General features: G+C 36.0%; 1 long non-coding RNA gene across 2 annotated transcripts in view; it reads left to right on the forward strand.

Annotated features, from left to right (window-relative positions):
- Nucleotides 1-467: 467 nt before the first annotated feature.
- LOC103160007 overlaps nucleotides 468-17,514 on the forward strand; it is a 178,247-nt gene continuing 161,200 nt past the window's right edge. For both annotated transcript variants that reach the window (XR_003487061.2, XR_003487062.2), the window contains exon 1: nucleotides 468-601. This is a non-coding gene — a long non-coding RNA (uncharacterized LOC103160007). The remainder of the gene's footprint in view (nucleotides 602-17,514) is intronic.

Genomic DNA, 17,514 nt, shown 5'->3' on the forward strand with positions numbered 1-17,514 from the left:
ATATTTATATGGGGATTATTCTATACAGTAAATGGAATGTATTAACTATGTGTTTCCTTTTTACAAGGGGATTTTAGGGTTTCATTTTTAAATCAGTTTTCAGTGGCTGGTATGCTAAGATTCCATTTCATGAAAGGTTTATGTTAATCACTAGTGGGTTGTTATTTAAACATTCATTAATTATCTTTGTCATTTTGAACTTGGTAGCAGAGGTTAGTGCTAAGAGAGGGAAGAATAAAGTAGATACATAAAGGAAAGGGAAATGAAAGTCTGTTGAACAAACAAAAGGGTGAATGAGAATGAGATACAAAGTGTAAAGATAAGCAAGTCCTTCTGTGTATATGTTTGTCTTATTGGTTGTTAAATAAAATACTATTGGCCAATAGGAAAGCAAGTTAGGAGGGACTAGGAGTCAAGAAGGATTCTGGGAAATGTAGTAAAAAGAAGCCTTGTGATTCAGGCAGGAAGTGACACAGCAGGCAGACTCAGAATATAAGCAGGAAATCGATCTCTTGCTCATCCTCTTCCTCCTGCTCTCTTCTCTACAGAGCTGCCATGTGATCTCAGGAAGAGGACTACAGCAAAAGGCATCCTTCATAAGGTAAGTCTTATAAAATATGTAGATTTATGATAATTAAGATCGAGCTAGCATGTAACAAATCCTAGTCAATTGGCCAGCAACATTGTAAACTAATATAAGACTCTGTGTGTTATTCTGGGTGCCCATGTGGTGGCGGGGCTCGGGCAGATGGAGTAAAGACTTATCGTTACAAGAAAGGATAGAAAAACCACCATGCACTGTTAGGAGACTCCATCTCAAACAAGAGAGCATCTTCATAAATTCTTTATTATTCAATATGCATGCATCCCCTCTTTGCCAAATGCATAAAAAAAAGTCTGATGGTAAGATAGTCAACCTGTGGCTTAAATACTATGTTAGTTCTAGTGAACTCCATTCTCAACAAGTAAAAAATATCATTTGTGGTGAATTGTTATAATTTAATAAAGCCATGGAAGATCAAAATGCAAAACCAGCCATACCAGTTAGCCACAGAAGCTGGGAAGTGGTGGCACACACCTTTAATCCCAGGACTCAGGAGACAGAGGCAGATGGACTTCTGAGAGTCTAAGACCACCCTGGGCTACAATAGAGTGAATCAGTTTAAAAGAGTAACAGAACTTTAATCCCATCACTAGAGAGGTATACAAAGAGGAAGCAAAGTGTCTCATTTGAGATTCAGATTCCAGTCACAGGGAAGACAGTATCTCCATTTCTGCCTTGGTAGAGGTAATAGCTACTGGTTGGATGCTTTGCTTCTCTGATCTTCAGCTTGGCGTCATTAGATCATAAACAATATATCACCACATCAATTTCTGATAACCATCAGAACCATGGGCAGAGTACAGGGTTTTATTTTGGGGTGAGAAGAAAGAACCTTGAGTAAAGGCATAGATTTTGAACTTAAATTGGCTGGCAATTATTGTTGTGAAAGATTTTTATATCTTCTATTCCAAACTCTCCTGGCTGCTCTGTAACTTATTTTTTTGACATGGTATGCATATTTTTACATTCAGTTTATCTACATTTACCATTCTTGTCATTAATTTGATGTTGTTGTTATTGTTTAAGATTAATTAATGCTAACTGCTGTTAGACTTAGATACCATAACCTCAGTGGCTTGATTCAATCAAAGTAAAGTCTTTGTATCATGTTCTAATATAGTATGGGCAATTCTCCAAGAAAGCACTCCTCCAAATGATGATTCAAGGATCCAAGCTTCTTCAATTTTCTAGCCATGCCATATGGACTATGTGGTCGTGAAGGTCAATCTAGCTATGGAGGGTGAGATAAAGGAAATATTGTTGTTCTGGATTGCTGTGAAATGGAAGATATCTGTGTCATTACCATGCAAGATTTCTTAGTTGAAATTCTATGGTTCTTTCCTCTTTGGATAGGGATTTAGGATTGTGAAGAACAGGGGAATACACTTTGAACATTAGTAGTTGCTTTTGTAGAGAACTACTTTTAAATAGAAACACCATCTTTGGTGATGAGCAGCATATAAAAATCATTCAATAGCACACAGTGAATGTTGATAGAGGAATAGGCATGGAAATATAAAATAAAAAATACTTTCTTATCTCAAGCTTAAAAGTCCTGATAAGCCTAAACTTTGAAAACATTCATCTCCTAGAAGGACAGTGTGATATATGAAATGACCTTTAAATATTTCTTCCAAGTTTGCAGTATGAAGATCCCAGAATCTAGGACACCTTCCTCTGACTAAATTTATTCCAAATGTCTGTTTTGAGCCTTAAGCTGAATGAATCTAGTTTGGATTCCACTGAGGTTGTCCCTTATGGACAAGTAGCAAATACACAGCAGATTTTCATGAAATGATTTAGTATAGGCTACTTTGATTACTAAAAGCCCTGTGTAGACATCAATTCCTTTATAGCAAATAAAATAACATGTTTGAGGGACTGACATAGTTTCCATTTCAAAATTCATTTTCCTTGATGACTTGACACTGGACCTCTAACCAGGTGCCAGGTAATTTGCATTAATCTTTGTAACCTGAAAATCTTCATGGGTACTTGGAATTAGCTTAGTTTTAGAAGAGTAACATTGAATTAATGAATTAATTAATAAAACTGGCAGTTTAGGAATGAACTTTCAATTGCTTCAGCAATTAAGTCAAGAAAGTTAAGACTCAGACTCAGTATTTAATAATCACTTGAAAATGGGGTGTTCTTCACAAAAACTTTTTAAATGAGGGTTAGGATTCTTGGTACTGAAATAGATACAAGGGGTCAAATAAAAGTTCCTTTTAGTTATAAACTACAAATGCAACTTTGTGTGTCTTGTACTGGCTAGCAACTGACTGTTAATTACAATCAGATTTGATTGTTGTTGTTTTCCTAGGACATCAATGGGGCATAACAAAATCTGTTAAATTCCATTGCATTATAGTTATTATTCACTCGTATTTTTCAAATGACTGCTATAAATGAAAATAACATATATGGACCATTTATATTATCTTCATCACCAAGGTCACAAAGAAAGTGAATGTAAGAAATTCTGAAAAAATTAATAAAATACTGTTTAAATCTAGAAATAAAGTGTGTGATTAGAATGAAAGTGTTGAAATGTCTATGTATTCTGTTCTTGTTTGCTTCCTGTTGTTGTGATAAAACACAACCAAAACTAAAAAAAAAAAACAAAAACAAAAACAAAAAAATAAATGCCAAGGATGAAATATTAACATCAGCAGTTTTTGTGTTCAGATCACCTGAACTTTTTAAATATCTTCATTAGCATATAGAATAGTATGTTTCACATTTTATATACTAAGATCATTCTATTTTATGTATGTATATATTCAAATCTACTGTCTATACATGAGAGAAAACATGCTATATTTCTCTACCTCTTTAATGTTATTAATTTTTTCCTTTAATTCAATTTCACACTTACCTCCAACATTCCTTCTACTCTACTGCCATAGATAGATAGATAGATAGATAGATAGATAGATAGATAGATGGTAGATAGATAGAAGATAGATTCTGCATATGAAGAAAAATATGGTAATATTTTGTCTTTCTGATACTGGCTTACATGACTTAGTAATGATCTCCAATTGTACCAACTTTCCTGTGTATAATGAAAGAAAATGCAAGAGACTATAGGAAGATGTTAATGTTGAATTTTTCTTATGACAATGCTCCTGAAGTATACAGACATTACCCATATTCAATCAGCCATAAGAAATAGGCCTTGCTTTTCTTATGAATCATAAAGTAATATTAAGTCTTGCAATAATTTTTAGGGAAAGATATTTTCACATATAATTTTCCAATTATTTCTTAGACATAAATATTTTTATTCTCCTATTGAAGTGTTTTTTTTTATTATTTCATTGGACCTTTAAAAGAAGAATTAGTGTTCACAGAAAAAAGGATGTGATTAGTATTTTCATAAACTAGACATATCATATGTGAAATTTATTGTATCTTAAATTAAAAAACATGAATCTTTAGGGAAACAGAAAAGATCATTATTTATAAGCCACATATACAGTGAAATCTCAAGGAAATGGACCTTCCATTCACTTTCAAATGCTCAAAAAAACCATGAATTAGAATTTATGGTTTAGGGAAATGCTCCCTAATGACATCTTCATAATCTCTCATAGGGAGCAAGGTTAATTCTATAAGGTTGTTCCCTGCATTTTAACACTTCTTTAGTCTATGCCTCTGGCATGTGAAAATTAAATTAGGCAAAACATTAGTTAACCAAATTCTGTCATATATTCATTTTTTTACATTCCTCTAAAGCTGAAATTATTTAGGTTTTGTTTCGAAGGTTATTTGGGGTTGCTAAATTGTAAAGAATCACTGAGATGAGTGCTTTCATGTATAAAACAGTTCAAAACATTTCGGAGAAGTAACTTTCAGATCCAGTACATGTTTTTCTTTTCTAAATACTAATTTCATGCTGCTGGAACAAAGTGCATGGTGAATCCTAGGAAGCAAAGTGGGATTCAGATAACCTCTGGAAGCTCAAACAGCTAATTGTATGCCTCTTTTACCTTTTGGCATACCTGAGTCAAATCAGGCTCACCATGTTCCACTGTTCCTGTGATTTCCTACATGATTACATTTGGTGCCATCTTTCTACTAATGTGCAAGGTTGCCTCTTGAAGTTATACTGAAAATCAGGAGAAAAGTCATGGAGATGTATAATACAGTTCTGGCAAAAGGAGGAATTCTATTCCTTTCCTGAGTTTGCTAGTGTTGAACTATGATTTTGATGAAGTATTTGAAGAATAAAAGTATATTATTGATGACTTCATATTGATGATGTTCATTTGGTTTTAATGATTTTTTTTTGCATTTTGCTGACCAAATATGAATTCCCAAAATATTGTGGTTGACATTTTTAAAGATTTATTTGTGGTGTGTATGGTGTGTGTGTGTGTGTGTGTGTGTGTGTGTGTGTGTGTGTGTGTGTGTATGCATGTAGATCCAAGCAACTACACTTTTATGCTGAGGCCATCAGAGTATATACAAAATGTTATCCTCTATCACTCTCCATCCCTTCCTTTGAAGTAAGGTGTTTTCTTGAACCTCATGCTCACATGTTCATGAGTGGGCTGGAAGTCAGACAACACAAGTACTACTTTTGCTCCTTTAAGCTGGGGTTACATGCCTGCATGGAAGACCCAGCATGTTATGTACATGTTGAGAACTAATCCCTAGTCCCTGTGATTGCACAGAAAGTTTTCTTAAATTCTGAGCTATCTCTTCATGAAACCATGTAAACATGATAATGGTTTTTGAAGAGCTCCTCTGCTCTAAGAAGAAATTTCATTATTATCAGCAGTTGGTCTTTATTTCTCTCCATTACCCCTTATAGGCCTGCAAAACTATGAGTCTGCTCTTGGTCTCTGCAGTTACGCATTTTAGACATTTCATTAAAAGGAATTCTACATTGGTCCTTTATGACTAGAGTCTTTCAAGATGCATTCATATAGCATGTATTTTTATTTTTCAACATTTTATTACATGGATATACATATTTACTATCAGATTTATATATCTGTATTTGCTCATGTTCAGATACCATGGGTAATAGTATTATGAACATGTGTGTGAATAAGTGTTTATCTAAGCATATTTAAAATTTTTCTTTTGGATATATAACTAAGAATAAAATCATAAAGGTACAAGTCTGTTTGATGTTTTATAGCACCAATAAGTTGTCTTAAAAAAGGCTTTATATGTTCCATCTACTCCAACAGTAAATTATGGTTTCTGTGGTGGTTTGAATGAGAATTTTGTCCATAGGCTTATATATTTGAATGTTTGTCCTAGTTGGTGAAACTGTTTGGGGAAGAATTAGGAGGTACAGTCTTGTTGGAGGAGGTGTGTCACTAAGGTTTCAAAGCCAGATCCATTCTTGCTCTTTCAATCTTCTATCTGTAGATCTAGATGTAAGTTCTCAGCTGCTGTTCAGTGCCATGCTTGCCTGCTCCCACCGTGATGGTCATGAAGTAACCCTGTAAAGCTATAGGCAAGACTTCAACTAAATGATTTCTTTTTAAAAGTTACCTTGGTCATTAAAGATCTTCTTAACAATAAGTAGTAAATATATATAGCTCCACTTTCTGCCTATCTCCAAGAATAGCTACTATCTTTCCTTTTAGTTAAAGAAACCTTTCTGATGTTGGCTGTTGGCTTACTGTATATTGCTTTTATTATGTTGAGGTATGTTCCTGTTATCCCTGATTTCTCCAAGACCTTTATCATGAAGGGGTGTTGGATTTTGTCAAAGGCTTTTTTGGCATCTAATGAGAGGATCATGTGGGTTTTTTTTCCCTCAGTATGTTTATATGGTGGAAGACATTGATGGATTTTCATATGTTGAACCATCCTTGCATCCCTAGGATAAAGCCTACTTGGTCATGGTGGATGATTTCTCTGACATGATCTTGTATTTGATTTGCCAGGATTTTATTGAGAATTTTTGCATCAATGTTCATGAGAGATATGGTCTGTAGTTCTCTTTCTTAGTTGTGTCTTTGTGTGGCTTGGGTATCAAGGTTATTGTAGCCTCATAAAAAGAGTTTGGCAATGTCCTCCTGCTTGTATTTTGTGGAACAATTTGAGGAGTATTGGTATTAGCACTTCTTTGAATTTCTGGTAGAATTCTGCAGTGAATTCATCTGGCCCCAGACTTTTATTGGTTGGGAGACTTTTGATGACTATTTCTATTTCCTTAGAGGTTATAGGTCAGTTTAAGTTGCTTATCTGTTCTTGATTCAATTTTGGTAAGTGATAACTGTCCAGAAAATTGTCCATTTCTTTTAAATTTTCAAATTTGTGGAGTACAGTTTTTCAAAGTATGACCTGAAGATTCTCTGGATTTCCTCAGTGTCCGTTGTTATGTCCCACTTTTCATTTCAGATTTTGTTAATTTGCATGATCTCTCTCTGCCTTTTGGTTAGTTTGGATAACAGTTTGTCTATCTTGTTGATTTTATAAAGAACCAACTCTTTGTTATATTGATTCTTCAAATTAAATGGAGAGAAACTCGATCCAATTCCTCAAAAATTGGGGACAAAACAAGGCTGTCCACTCTCTCCATACCTCAATATTGTCCTTGAAGTTCTAGCCAGAGCAATAAGACAACAAAAGTAGATCAACGGAATACAAATCAGAAAGGAAGAAGTCAAACTCTCACTATTTGCAGATGATATGATAGTCTACATTAGTGACCCAAAAAACTCTACCAGGGAACTCTTACAGCTGATAAACACCTTCAGCAATGTGGCAGGATACAAGATTAACTCAAAAAAATCCATAGCCCTACTATATATCGATGACGCATTGGTGGAGAAAGAAATCAGAGAAACATCACCCTTTACAATTGCCACAAACAACATAAAATACCTTGGGGTAACACTATCCAAAAATGTGAAATACCTGTACCATGAGAATTTTGAGTCTCTAAAGAAATTAAAGAAGATACCAGAAAATGGAAAGATCTCCATGCTCTTGGAAAGGTAGGATCAACATAGTAAAAATGGCAATCTTGCCAAAAGCAATCTACAGATTCAATGCATTCCCCATCAAAATCCCAACAGAATTCTTCACAGACCTTGAAAGAACAATTCTCAACTTTATATGGAGAAACAAAAGACTCATGAAAGCTAAAGCATCCCCATACAACAAAGGAACTTCTGGAGTAATCACCATCCCTGACTTCAAGCTCTGTTACAGAGCTATAGTCCTGAAAACAGCTTGGTATTGGCACAAAAATAGACTGGTAGACCAATGGAATAGAATTGAAAACCCTGATATTAACCCACACATCTATGAACACCCGATTTTTGACAAACAATCCAAATTTAAACGATGGAACAAAGAGAACATCTTCAACAAATGGTGCTGGCATAACTGGTTGCAGACATGTAGAAGACTGCAGTTAGACCCAAGCCTATCTCCTTTCACAAAACTTAAGTTAATATGGATCCAAGATCTCAAAATAAATCCTACACTGAACCTATTAGAAGACAAAGTGGGAAATACCCTTAAATTAATTGGTACAAGAGACCACTTCCTGAACATTACACCAGTAGCACAGACACTGAGATCAACAATTGATAAATGGGACCTCCTGAAACTGAGAATCTTCTGTAAACAAAGGAGACAGTCAGCAAGACAAAACGGCAGCCAAGAAACGGGGAAAAGATATTCATCAACCCCACTTATGACAGAGGGCTGATCTCCAAAATATACAAAGAGCTCAAGAAGCTAGTCCCCCAAACACCAAACAACACAATTAAAAAGTGGGGTACAGAACTAAATAAACAATTCTCAATAGAGGAATCTAAAATGGCTGAAAGACACATAAGAAAGTGTTCAACATTCTTAGCCATCAGGGAAATTCAAATCAAAACAACTCTGAGATACCATCTTACTCCTGTCAGAATGGCCAAAATCAAAAACGCCAATGACAGTTCATGTTGGACAGGATGTGGAGAAAGGGGAACATTTCTCCACTGCTGGTGGAAGTGCCAACTTGTTCAGCCACTTTGGAAATCATTATGACGACTCCTCAAAAAAATGGGAATCAGTCTACTCAAGATCCAGGAATTCCACTCTTAGGCATGCACCCAAAAGAAGCACATTCATACAACAAGGACATCTGTTCAATGGTGTTCATAGCAGGACTATTTGTAATAGCCAGAAACTGGAAGCAGCCTAGATGCCCCTCAACCGAAGAATGGATAGAGAAAATGTAGTACATTTACACAATGGACTACTACTCAGTGGAAAGAAAACAATGGAATCTTGAAATTTGCAGGAAAATGGATGGATCTAGAAGAAACCATTCTGAGAGAGGTAACCCAATCGCAAAAAGACAAACATGATATGTACTCACTCATATGCGGGTTTTAGACATAGAGTAAGGATTACCAGCCTACAATCCACACTGTCAAAGAAGCTAATAAACAAGGAGGTCCCTAGGAGAGACATACATGGTCCCCTGGAGAAGGGGGAGAGGTTCAAGATCTGCAGAACAAATTGGGAGCATGGGGAGAGGGATCTAGGAGAATGAGAAGGGGAGAAGCAGTGGGATGCGGAGGACATGAGGGAACAGAAAGTTTGAGTCAGGGGAAGAATAGAAGATAACAAGAATGGAGATATCATAATAGAGGGAGATATTTTTGGTTTACAGAGAAATCAGGCACTAGGGAAATGTCTGGAGATCTACAAAGATGATACCAGCTAACTATCTCAGCAACGGAGGAGAGGCTACCTTAAATGCCCTCCCCTGATTATGAGATTGATGACTGACTTATATGCCTTCATCCAGCAGCTGGTGGAAGTAGAAGCAGACACCCACAAGTAATCACTGATCTGAACTGGAACCCAGATGCAGAGAAGGACCAGTGAAGAGCACAGAGGTCCAGACCAGTCTGCTGAAACCCATAGAAACAGCTCACGTGAACATCCGGGAACTCTTGCTCCCTAGTCTGATAGCTGGAATACTAGCATGGGACTGATCCAGACCCCAGGAACATGGGTTTCTGTGAGGAAACCTCAGAAATCTATGGGACCTTCTGTAGAAGCCCACTATTTATCTCTAGCATAGGTGTGGACTTTGGGAGCCCATTCCATATACAGGAATACTCCCTGAGCCAAGAAACATGGGGGTGGGCCTAGGCCCTATCCCAAAGGATACAAAAGACTCTGATGACCCCTTATGGAAGGCCTCACCATCCAGTTGGAGCAGAAAGGATATGTTACAGATAAGGTTTTAGTTGGGGGGGAGGGGAGGAAGTTGGGTGGGAGAAGGGAGCTGGGATTGTCATGTAAAACAATCCTGTGTCTAATTCAAATAAAAACAGTTGGAAAAAATAAATAAACATGACAAAGACATTGAAGCCATAAAAAATTAACCTTTCTGAATATCTGCTATCTCAATGCTGTTTGATTTGATTTTTGTCATGGTTAGTGATGTAGTGATTGGAGCTCTATATTTCTTGCTTAGAAAAAAATCTGTTAAACTCTGAACTCTTAATTTTTCATTTAAATTAAAAACAGTTATATTTTACATACCAATATCAACTGTCAACTCTTGAGTGCTTCTCAAACAACAGTATCTTTATAGAAACTTCAGACCCACACACTCTTAATATGGCCAATATTAAATTTTCACCCCATCTTTTATTCTATGGTATGATATGATACATGCCATTTAAAGAGGATAGCCAGACCATTTCACTGTAAGTTCTAAGAAGATGATTGTCTGCTTTAATTATTGCTGCATTTAAAATAACAGATACTAAAAATGGATGATGAACTAAGACAACTCTTGCCAAAAGCACTGATCTTTTTTCCTTTCCTTTGGCTGAATATAAAATGTTTTCTATATTCAGAGAGCACATTTTCTTCATAATTATTAAAAGTAATACTACCTCTTAAGCACAGGTAACCTAATCAAATATGGTTTCTATTGAAAAAACACAGCCAAATACTATAAATGCCAGGAAAATAAATCTGCTGTGGTTTGTGACCTTAAAGAACAAGTGACTAAGGTCCAGACATAGAGGAAAATACATGAGAAGACAAAGGGAAATATAACTAACTCCAAGCCAAAGAGAGAGAACCGTGCCTACTCTCCAGCTCAGATTTATGGTCTTCAGGAATATGAAACATTAAGATTCTGTTGTTGAAGCCAACCAGGTTGTTTGGTATGGCCAGCCTGGAGGAAGGAAGGTGAGAATCTTTGGATTTGACTGGTGTGGAACTGTTACCGCTCTTGTCTAAGAGGACTAGTTGAGATATTAACCAAATACATTTAATGAAAATACCTACTCTTTATCTTATTGTTCAGCACACCAGAGACATCACTTTAGGATGGGAGGTAAGAAGATGCTTTTTAATGTAGACCACATTATAATATAAATGTCTGGTAGGTAAATATAAAAGATAAAAATTGCTGAGTTTAGCATTTAAACATAATGTTGCAGGGCTTAAAAGACAACTGGGCTTTCTCCTTGATAGCACTCTTGGAGCATTCACTCTGGGAGTAAGTAATTGCTACAAAATAAAGATTGTTAGGCAGCCTTCAGAGGTCCTCATATGAGGAATTGAAGTCTCTAGATAACAGACATCTTGTGGAGTTCCTTGGAAGCAGACAACCATGGTACCAACCAACACTTTGACAGCAGTCTCATGAATGACCCTGAAAGTTACCACATAGCTAATCTACCCCCAGATTTCTGCTTCTCAAGAAAGTTCAAGAACATAATATTTTAAATGAAATTGTTTAGAGATAATTTGTTCCACAGCAATGCCTGCTTAACATAAGAATGAGTACACAGATATTTTTTAAATAAAATGAATGACTTTGAATAGGATTAGGGAATAATTCAACTGTTTAGACCCCTCTCACCTATACCTCAGCTAGTCTGTGAACCACCTTAACATAGACAACTGGATTTACAGAATAAATACTTTGACTGGTGATTGAATTGATGATTTAACATAATATTAATCATTAGGTTAGAAATACAGTCCTAAAGGGATTGAAAGAGTCTTTCCTATAACATCCTACCTTATGTTTATTTGTCCTTTATTAGCCAAGAAGAGTGAATACATACAGACTGAACAGGTGTATCATCCTTTGTATTTCAATGGGAGATCTTTGATGTTCTGCAACCTGTGTATGGAGTTTTGGATATACATCTATATGCATGTTGAATCAAGGACTAAAGAGTCTTAATTTTTAAAACTCTTATTTGTGTTCAGTGCTAGCTCTTTGGTATAGTATGACCAAGATTCAATGATGGTTATGTCAGTGTCTATTATTAGAAACTTTGAAAAGCTATCCATTTGTTTTAATGTTCAAGTTTTCATTTGTTTACTTAGCTTGTTTTGGGTTTCCTTTGGTTTTCTATAGTGTATCATTATGTAGTCTATAAAGGCCTTCCACTGTCTCAAATGCTAGAATTAAAAGCCTATGGCACTATAACCACATAGGCAACCATGTAATCATAAACAATGATAATATTGATATTTGAAGTACTGCTCTGTGGTAGAATTTTTGTCTACTATGCATAAAGTCATAGGAATCAATCCAATGCCAGAAAAATATGAAGGTAATAATTATATCTTAGATGATTATTTGGTTTATATATTTGCTTATATATAGCACCATTTGATTATATACCACACTACCACAAATTATCATGTGATAAATTTACTTTTTTTTCTTGTAGAAATTTGTTTTAACTTTTCCTTTTTCTTGATATGAAAATATTCAAATAATATTACTAAAACTAAAACTTTAAGCTAATGGAAACTAAAATAAAATATGCATAAAAACTGTGTAAAATGAGGGTTTTGTCTGTTTTCTTTATTTTCTAGACCTTTGAAATTCTTATTTTTATTTTATGTCTTTTATTATATGGTGGCACTGTATTATTTTCTTTTGAATAAAATGACTAAAGCTCCTTCTACAAGTAGGCAAGATAAAAACTTATAAACTCAGCAAAGAAAGTTTCATTTAAAGGAATGAACTATGGCAAGGGTTGGAGAGAGGGAGGTTGAAACAATCTGATTATAGTTTAATTTTTAAAATTAGTTTAAATGACAGTTATGTAAAAATAAAAAGTAAATGGTAATTTAAAACCCTAATGCTTTAAGTTTTTTGTGATATCATGTTTTCTTGATCATACTTAGTGACAAAGAATGAGAAGTTTAAATGAGAAATATAAATAGGACTCCCCATAGGCTTAAAAATAATGCATTTGTATAAAGGTTTTATAATTCTTCATACTTAGAACCAAGGAAAACTTTCTATTGCTTCTTGGATTGAGTCTTATTGCAAATTCGGGGTATACTGGCCAGAGGGCTCAGTTAGCAACTTCATGTGAATCACTCCAAATTTGAATAAATTAGGCCAGCAAAGCATAAGTTTTTCTTTAAGTCAGTTATTTTCTGTTATGCTTTTAGGATTTAATATCCTCTTTCAAAAGCTTGGTGCTTATTTAAACCATCCCTTGTACGTGCTGCCTACTTTTTATTACACCATGTATTTGCTAGAAATCTTCACATAGATTTAGTTGCAATTGCATGCAAAAAATAATAGATAGAGAGAAACATAGTGATTTCAGGTTGTCCTATTTTCTGTATAAAATTGAAGAAGTTTTTTGTTCCTGGGAAAAGGGAGTAGTGAAATTCCATTCAACTGTGTTTTGATGATTGCATACTACTTATACCACAAGCTTTATTAAACTGGCAGAACACTTTATATAGAGCTGATGTATCTCTGATTTAATGTGCCTGACTGGGACCAAAGTATTTTTCTTTCTGTTTCATAAATGATGTCTAAATGACAGGGCAAATTTTGAAAACTAAAAGGGATAGTACATGCAGGTATGAATTTTGAGTACTCTGATGATAACAAAACCCTCTGCACGTTTTCATGAACCTAAGTCCTCTTTCTCATTAATTAACATGACAAAAATTATCATGTATTGTGTATAGCCAACTCTATCTAACTCACATCTTAAAATCCAGGGAAATATCTATGTGAAGTAAAAAAAAAATCAGTACTTTTAGGATTTAATAGATGTTTAATTGTGTATTAGCTGTAGCCACTAAAGCAAGGATTATTTTTTTTTAACAACATGTACCATATATAAAGATCCTTTAAACCTGACTTGTTCAAGGAAATCCCTAGAAAAACATCACTTTTGGAGGCAGGGATGTTTGGAAGCAAGACTCGGCTGTGGCTTGTGTACTTCACTTGTTCAGTTCTTTCATACCTCACATTCATAGCTGGCTGTCCTGTTTAACCAGTTTAAAAGCTGAACCATTAGGGTTCTCCTCATTACCTAGCTTCCCTGTTCTTCAGATTTGCTGATCTGTTGCAGGACACATTCTCAGTGAGCTTTCAGCCAGAAAATGTATTTAGCTGTATCATAACTCACTGTTTAAATTAGGGACAGATTTGGAGGTTGCAATGTCACATAGATAAGCCTTTTCTCTTCCTTTGAGGGAACTCAAAGAGCTGTGTTTACCCTATTGCCTCAGGCTCCCAAATAACTCTTCAAACAGCTAGCAGGAATGCTCAACCTTCTTGACATCATGACATTGATATTGTCATCTACAATGTTGGGCTATATCCACATGGACTCTCATAGAAGACTTTTTTTTTAAAGTGGAATCTGTTCAGTATTAAGCTGTGGGTTTCTTCTTCCACTTCTACCAGCTGCTGGGTGAAGGCTATAGGATGGAATATAAGTCAGTTATCAATCTCATTATCAGGGGAGGGCATTTAAGGTAGCCTCTCCTCTGATGCTTAGTTGGTGTCATCAATATAGATCTACAGACATTTCCCTAGCACCTGATTTCTTTTTAAACCTATAATGGCTCCTTGTATTATGGTATCTCTTATATTTCTCTTCTTTATTCTTCCCCCAACTCAACTTCATGCTCCCTCATGTCCTCCTCTTCTCCCCTTCTCATTCTCATAGCTCCCTCTCCCCTCCACCCATGATCCCAATTTGCTCAGGAGACCTTGTCCCTTTCCCTTTGTCTGGGGGATCATGTATGTCTTTCTTAGAGTCCTCCTTGTTGCCTAACTTCTCCAGTGGTGTGGATTATGGGCTGGTAATCATTTGTTTTATGTCTAAAATCCACATATGAGTGAGTAGTACATACCCTGTTTGTCTTTTTTTGTTACCTCGCTTAGAATGGTTTCTTCTAGTTCCATCCATTTGCCTGCAAATTTCAAAATTTCATTGTTTTGTTTTTTTTTCCCACTGACTAGTACTCCATTGTGTAAACATACCACATTTTTTTCTATCCAGTCTTCAGTTAAGGGGCATCTAGGTTGCTTGAAGGTTCTGGCTATTACAAATAATGCTGCGATGAACATCGATGAACAGATGTCTTTGTTGTATGAATGTGCTTCTTTTGTATATATGCCTAAGAGTTGAATTGCTGGATCTTGTGGTAGACTGATTCCTATTTTCCTGCCATATTGCCATATTGATTTCCAAAATGGCAGTACAAGTTGGCACTCCCACCAGCAGTGGAGGAGTGTTCCCCTTTCTCCACATCCTCTCCAGCATACACTGTCATTGGTGTTTTTGATTTTAGCCATTCTCACAGGAGTAAGATGGTATCTTAGAGTTGTTTTGATTTGCATTTCCCTAATGGCTAAGGATGTTGAACACTTTCTTCTGTGTCTTTCAGCCATTTTAGATTCCTCTATTGAGAATTGTCTATTTAGTTCTGTACCCCACTTTTAATAGGATGATTTGGTGTCTTGGACACTAGCTTCTTGAGTTCTTTGTAAATTTTGGAGATCGGCCCTTTGTTGGGTGTGGGGTTGATGAATATCTTTTCCCATTCTAAGGGCAGCACTGAACTGAACTGGAATCTAGTTGCAGAGAAGGAAGAGTGATGAGCAAACGGGTCAAGACAAGCCTGTTGAAACCCACAAAAACAGCTGACATGAACAAGAGGGAACTCTTGGTTCCCAGACTGATAGCTGGGAAACCAGCATGGGACTGATCCAGACCCCATGAACGTGGATGTCAGTGATGACATCTCAGAGATCTATGGGGCCTTTTGTAGTAGATTAGTACTTATCCCTAGCATAGGAATACACTTTGGGAGCACATTCCACATAGAGGGATAATCCCTGAGCTTAGGCACAAGTGGGTGGCTCTAGACCCCAAAGGATATGACAGACTCTGAAGACCCCCTATTGAAGACCTCACCCTTCCTGGGATGCAGAAAAGGTATGGAATAGGTAGAGAATTAGTTAGGGGAGGGGTGGGGAAGGAGCAGGAGAGGAGAGGAGGGGGAGGGACCTGGAATTGACATGTAAAATAATCTTGTTTCTAATTTAAATAAAATGGAGAGAAAGAAAAAAATAAAGTGGAATCAGGCTTTATTAAGCATTATTACAGGAAGTGATAAATTGCGGAAGTGTGATAAAGTGAGCGAACCTGTGAGTGACTCACAAAAGTGGAAAGGGTCACCAAGCAAAGGGAAAGTCACTGAATGTCCTCACCTAGGAATTTTTAGGACTATGACAGAGACTAGATAAAGGTTGAAGTAATTGAATGGAGGTTGGTTAATTCCCTATGCTATAATGGAGGGGCTCCATTTTTTATGCACAATCCTCTGTCCCTACTACAATGATAATGTACTATTTAAGCCTAGCCACCAAGTTAGAGGTTGTTGAAATACCCCTCTATCCATCTCCAGCTTATCCTTTGTTAGCTGTTCACCTTGCAGTTGTCTCCATTGTTGCTAATCATATGCTCTTTGTGTTCTCATATCAACATATACCCAAAGATGTAGTGACAGTCTTTCTTGCTTACCTCACATTTAGCTTCTTGGCTATGGGGTTGTCTTATATGTCCTTCACTGTCATCAGGGTCAGGGAGGGTTGGTGGAGTACAGTCACTAGCCCAGGTGCCTGTCCCTCCTCTCACTTGTTTAGTTGGTTGTTTCAGACCCAGAGGTAAACCCTTTTACTCACCTTCCTCAGTGATTCTGACTCTGCCTTTTTACCTCTTGATCTTCCTTTCAATGCATCACTGTTCTCTTTGCAACACATGAAAAAAATTGGAATTTTCACCTTGAGCCCTTTTCTTTCAGGACATATAGAGAACAAACTCCTATACTGACAAGATACATAAAGGTTAATAATTTAGATGATTAAAATAAAGGCTTTATAAAAACTTATTATGAGATGATAAAATCTAAGCTACATCCTACAATAGAGCTACAGGGAGAAAATATCTGTATTCCATAAACCTGACAAAAGATTTTTAATGAAGAGTATACAAAAAAATGTCTCAGGGGTTTAAAGTAGAAAATAAAACTACATTTCAATAACAAAATGAGCAAACACTGTAAGGAAAGTACATAGACAGTCAATTAACACATGCAAAATTCTATGTGGTAGTGGAAATATTTTGTAACTTTATAGTACTACTGTCAATATCCTACATGGGTGTGTTGCTTAAGGAAGCAAAAGTAATCTGAGACAAGCAAGCCAGTAAGTGGTGTTCCTCCATGGTCTCTGCTTCAGTTCTTGCTTCTAGGATCCTACCTGTGCTTCTGGTCTGATTTCCCTTAGTAATGGAATGTGATGCTAAACTATAACCCAAATGAATATTTTCTGTATGTTTTTGGCTAATGGTGTTTATTGTAGCAACAGAAAGTAAACTAGGACTCTGAGAAACTAATTTTACAGAATTTCACCATTGGGTAAAACTGGGTGAAGTATGCGCAAGATCTCCCTATATTAGTACTTTTTTTTATTTTAATTATTCTTATACAATTATGTGATGAAATATATGTGAGTCACACTGACATGTTCCCTGGTGAAGAATAGCTGTAATACTTGGTGGTAACATTAAAGTAAGCCAAGTCCACATAACTTTGCCTCATAACTTTTG

The sequence above is a fragment of the Cricetulus griseus genome, chromosome 7 (genome assembly GCF_003668045.3).
Source record: "Cricetulus griseus strain 17A/GY chromosome 7, alternate assembly CriGri-PICRH-1.0, whole genome shotgun sequence".
Taxonomy (NCBI): Eukaryota; Metazoa; Chordata; class Mammalia; order Rodentia; family Cricetidae; genus Cricetulus; species Cricetulus griseus.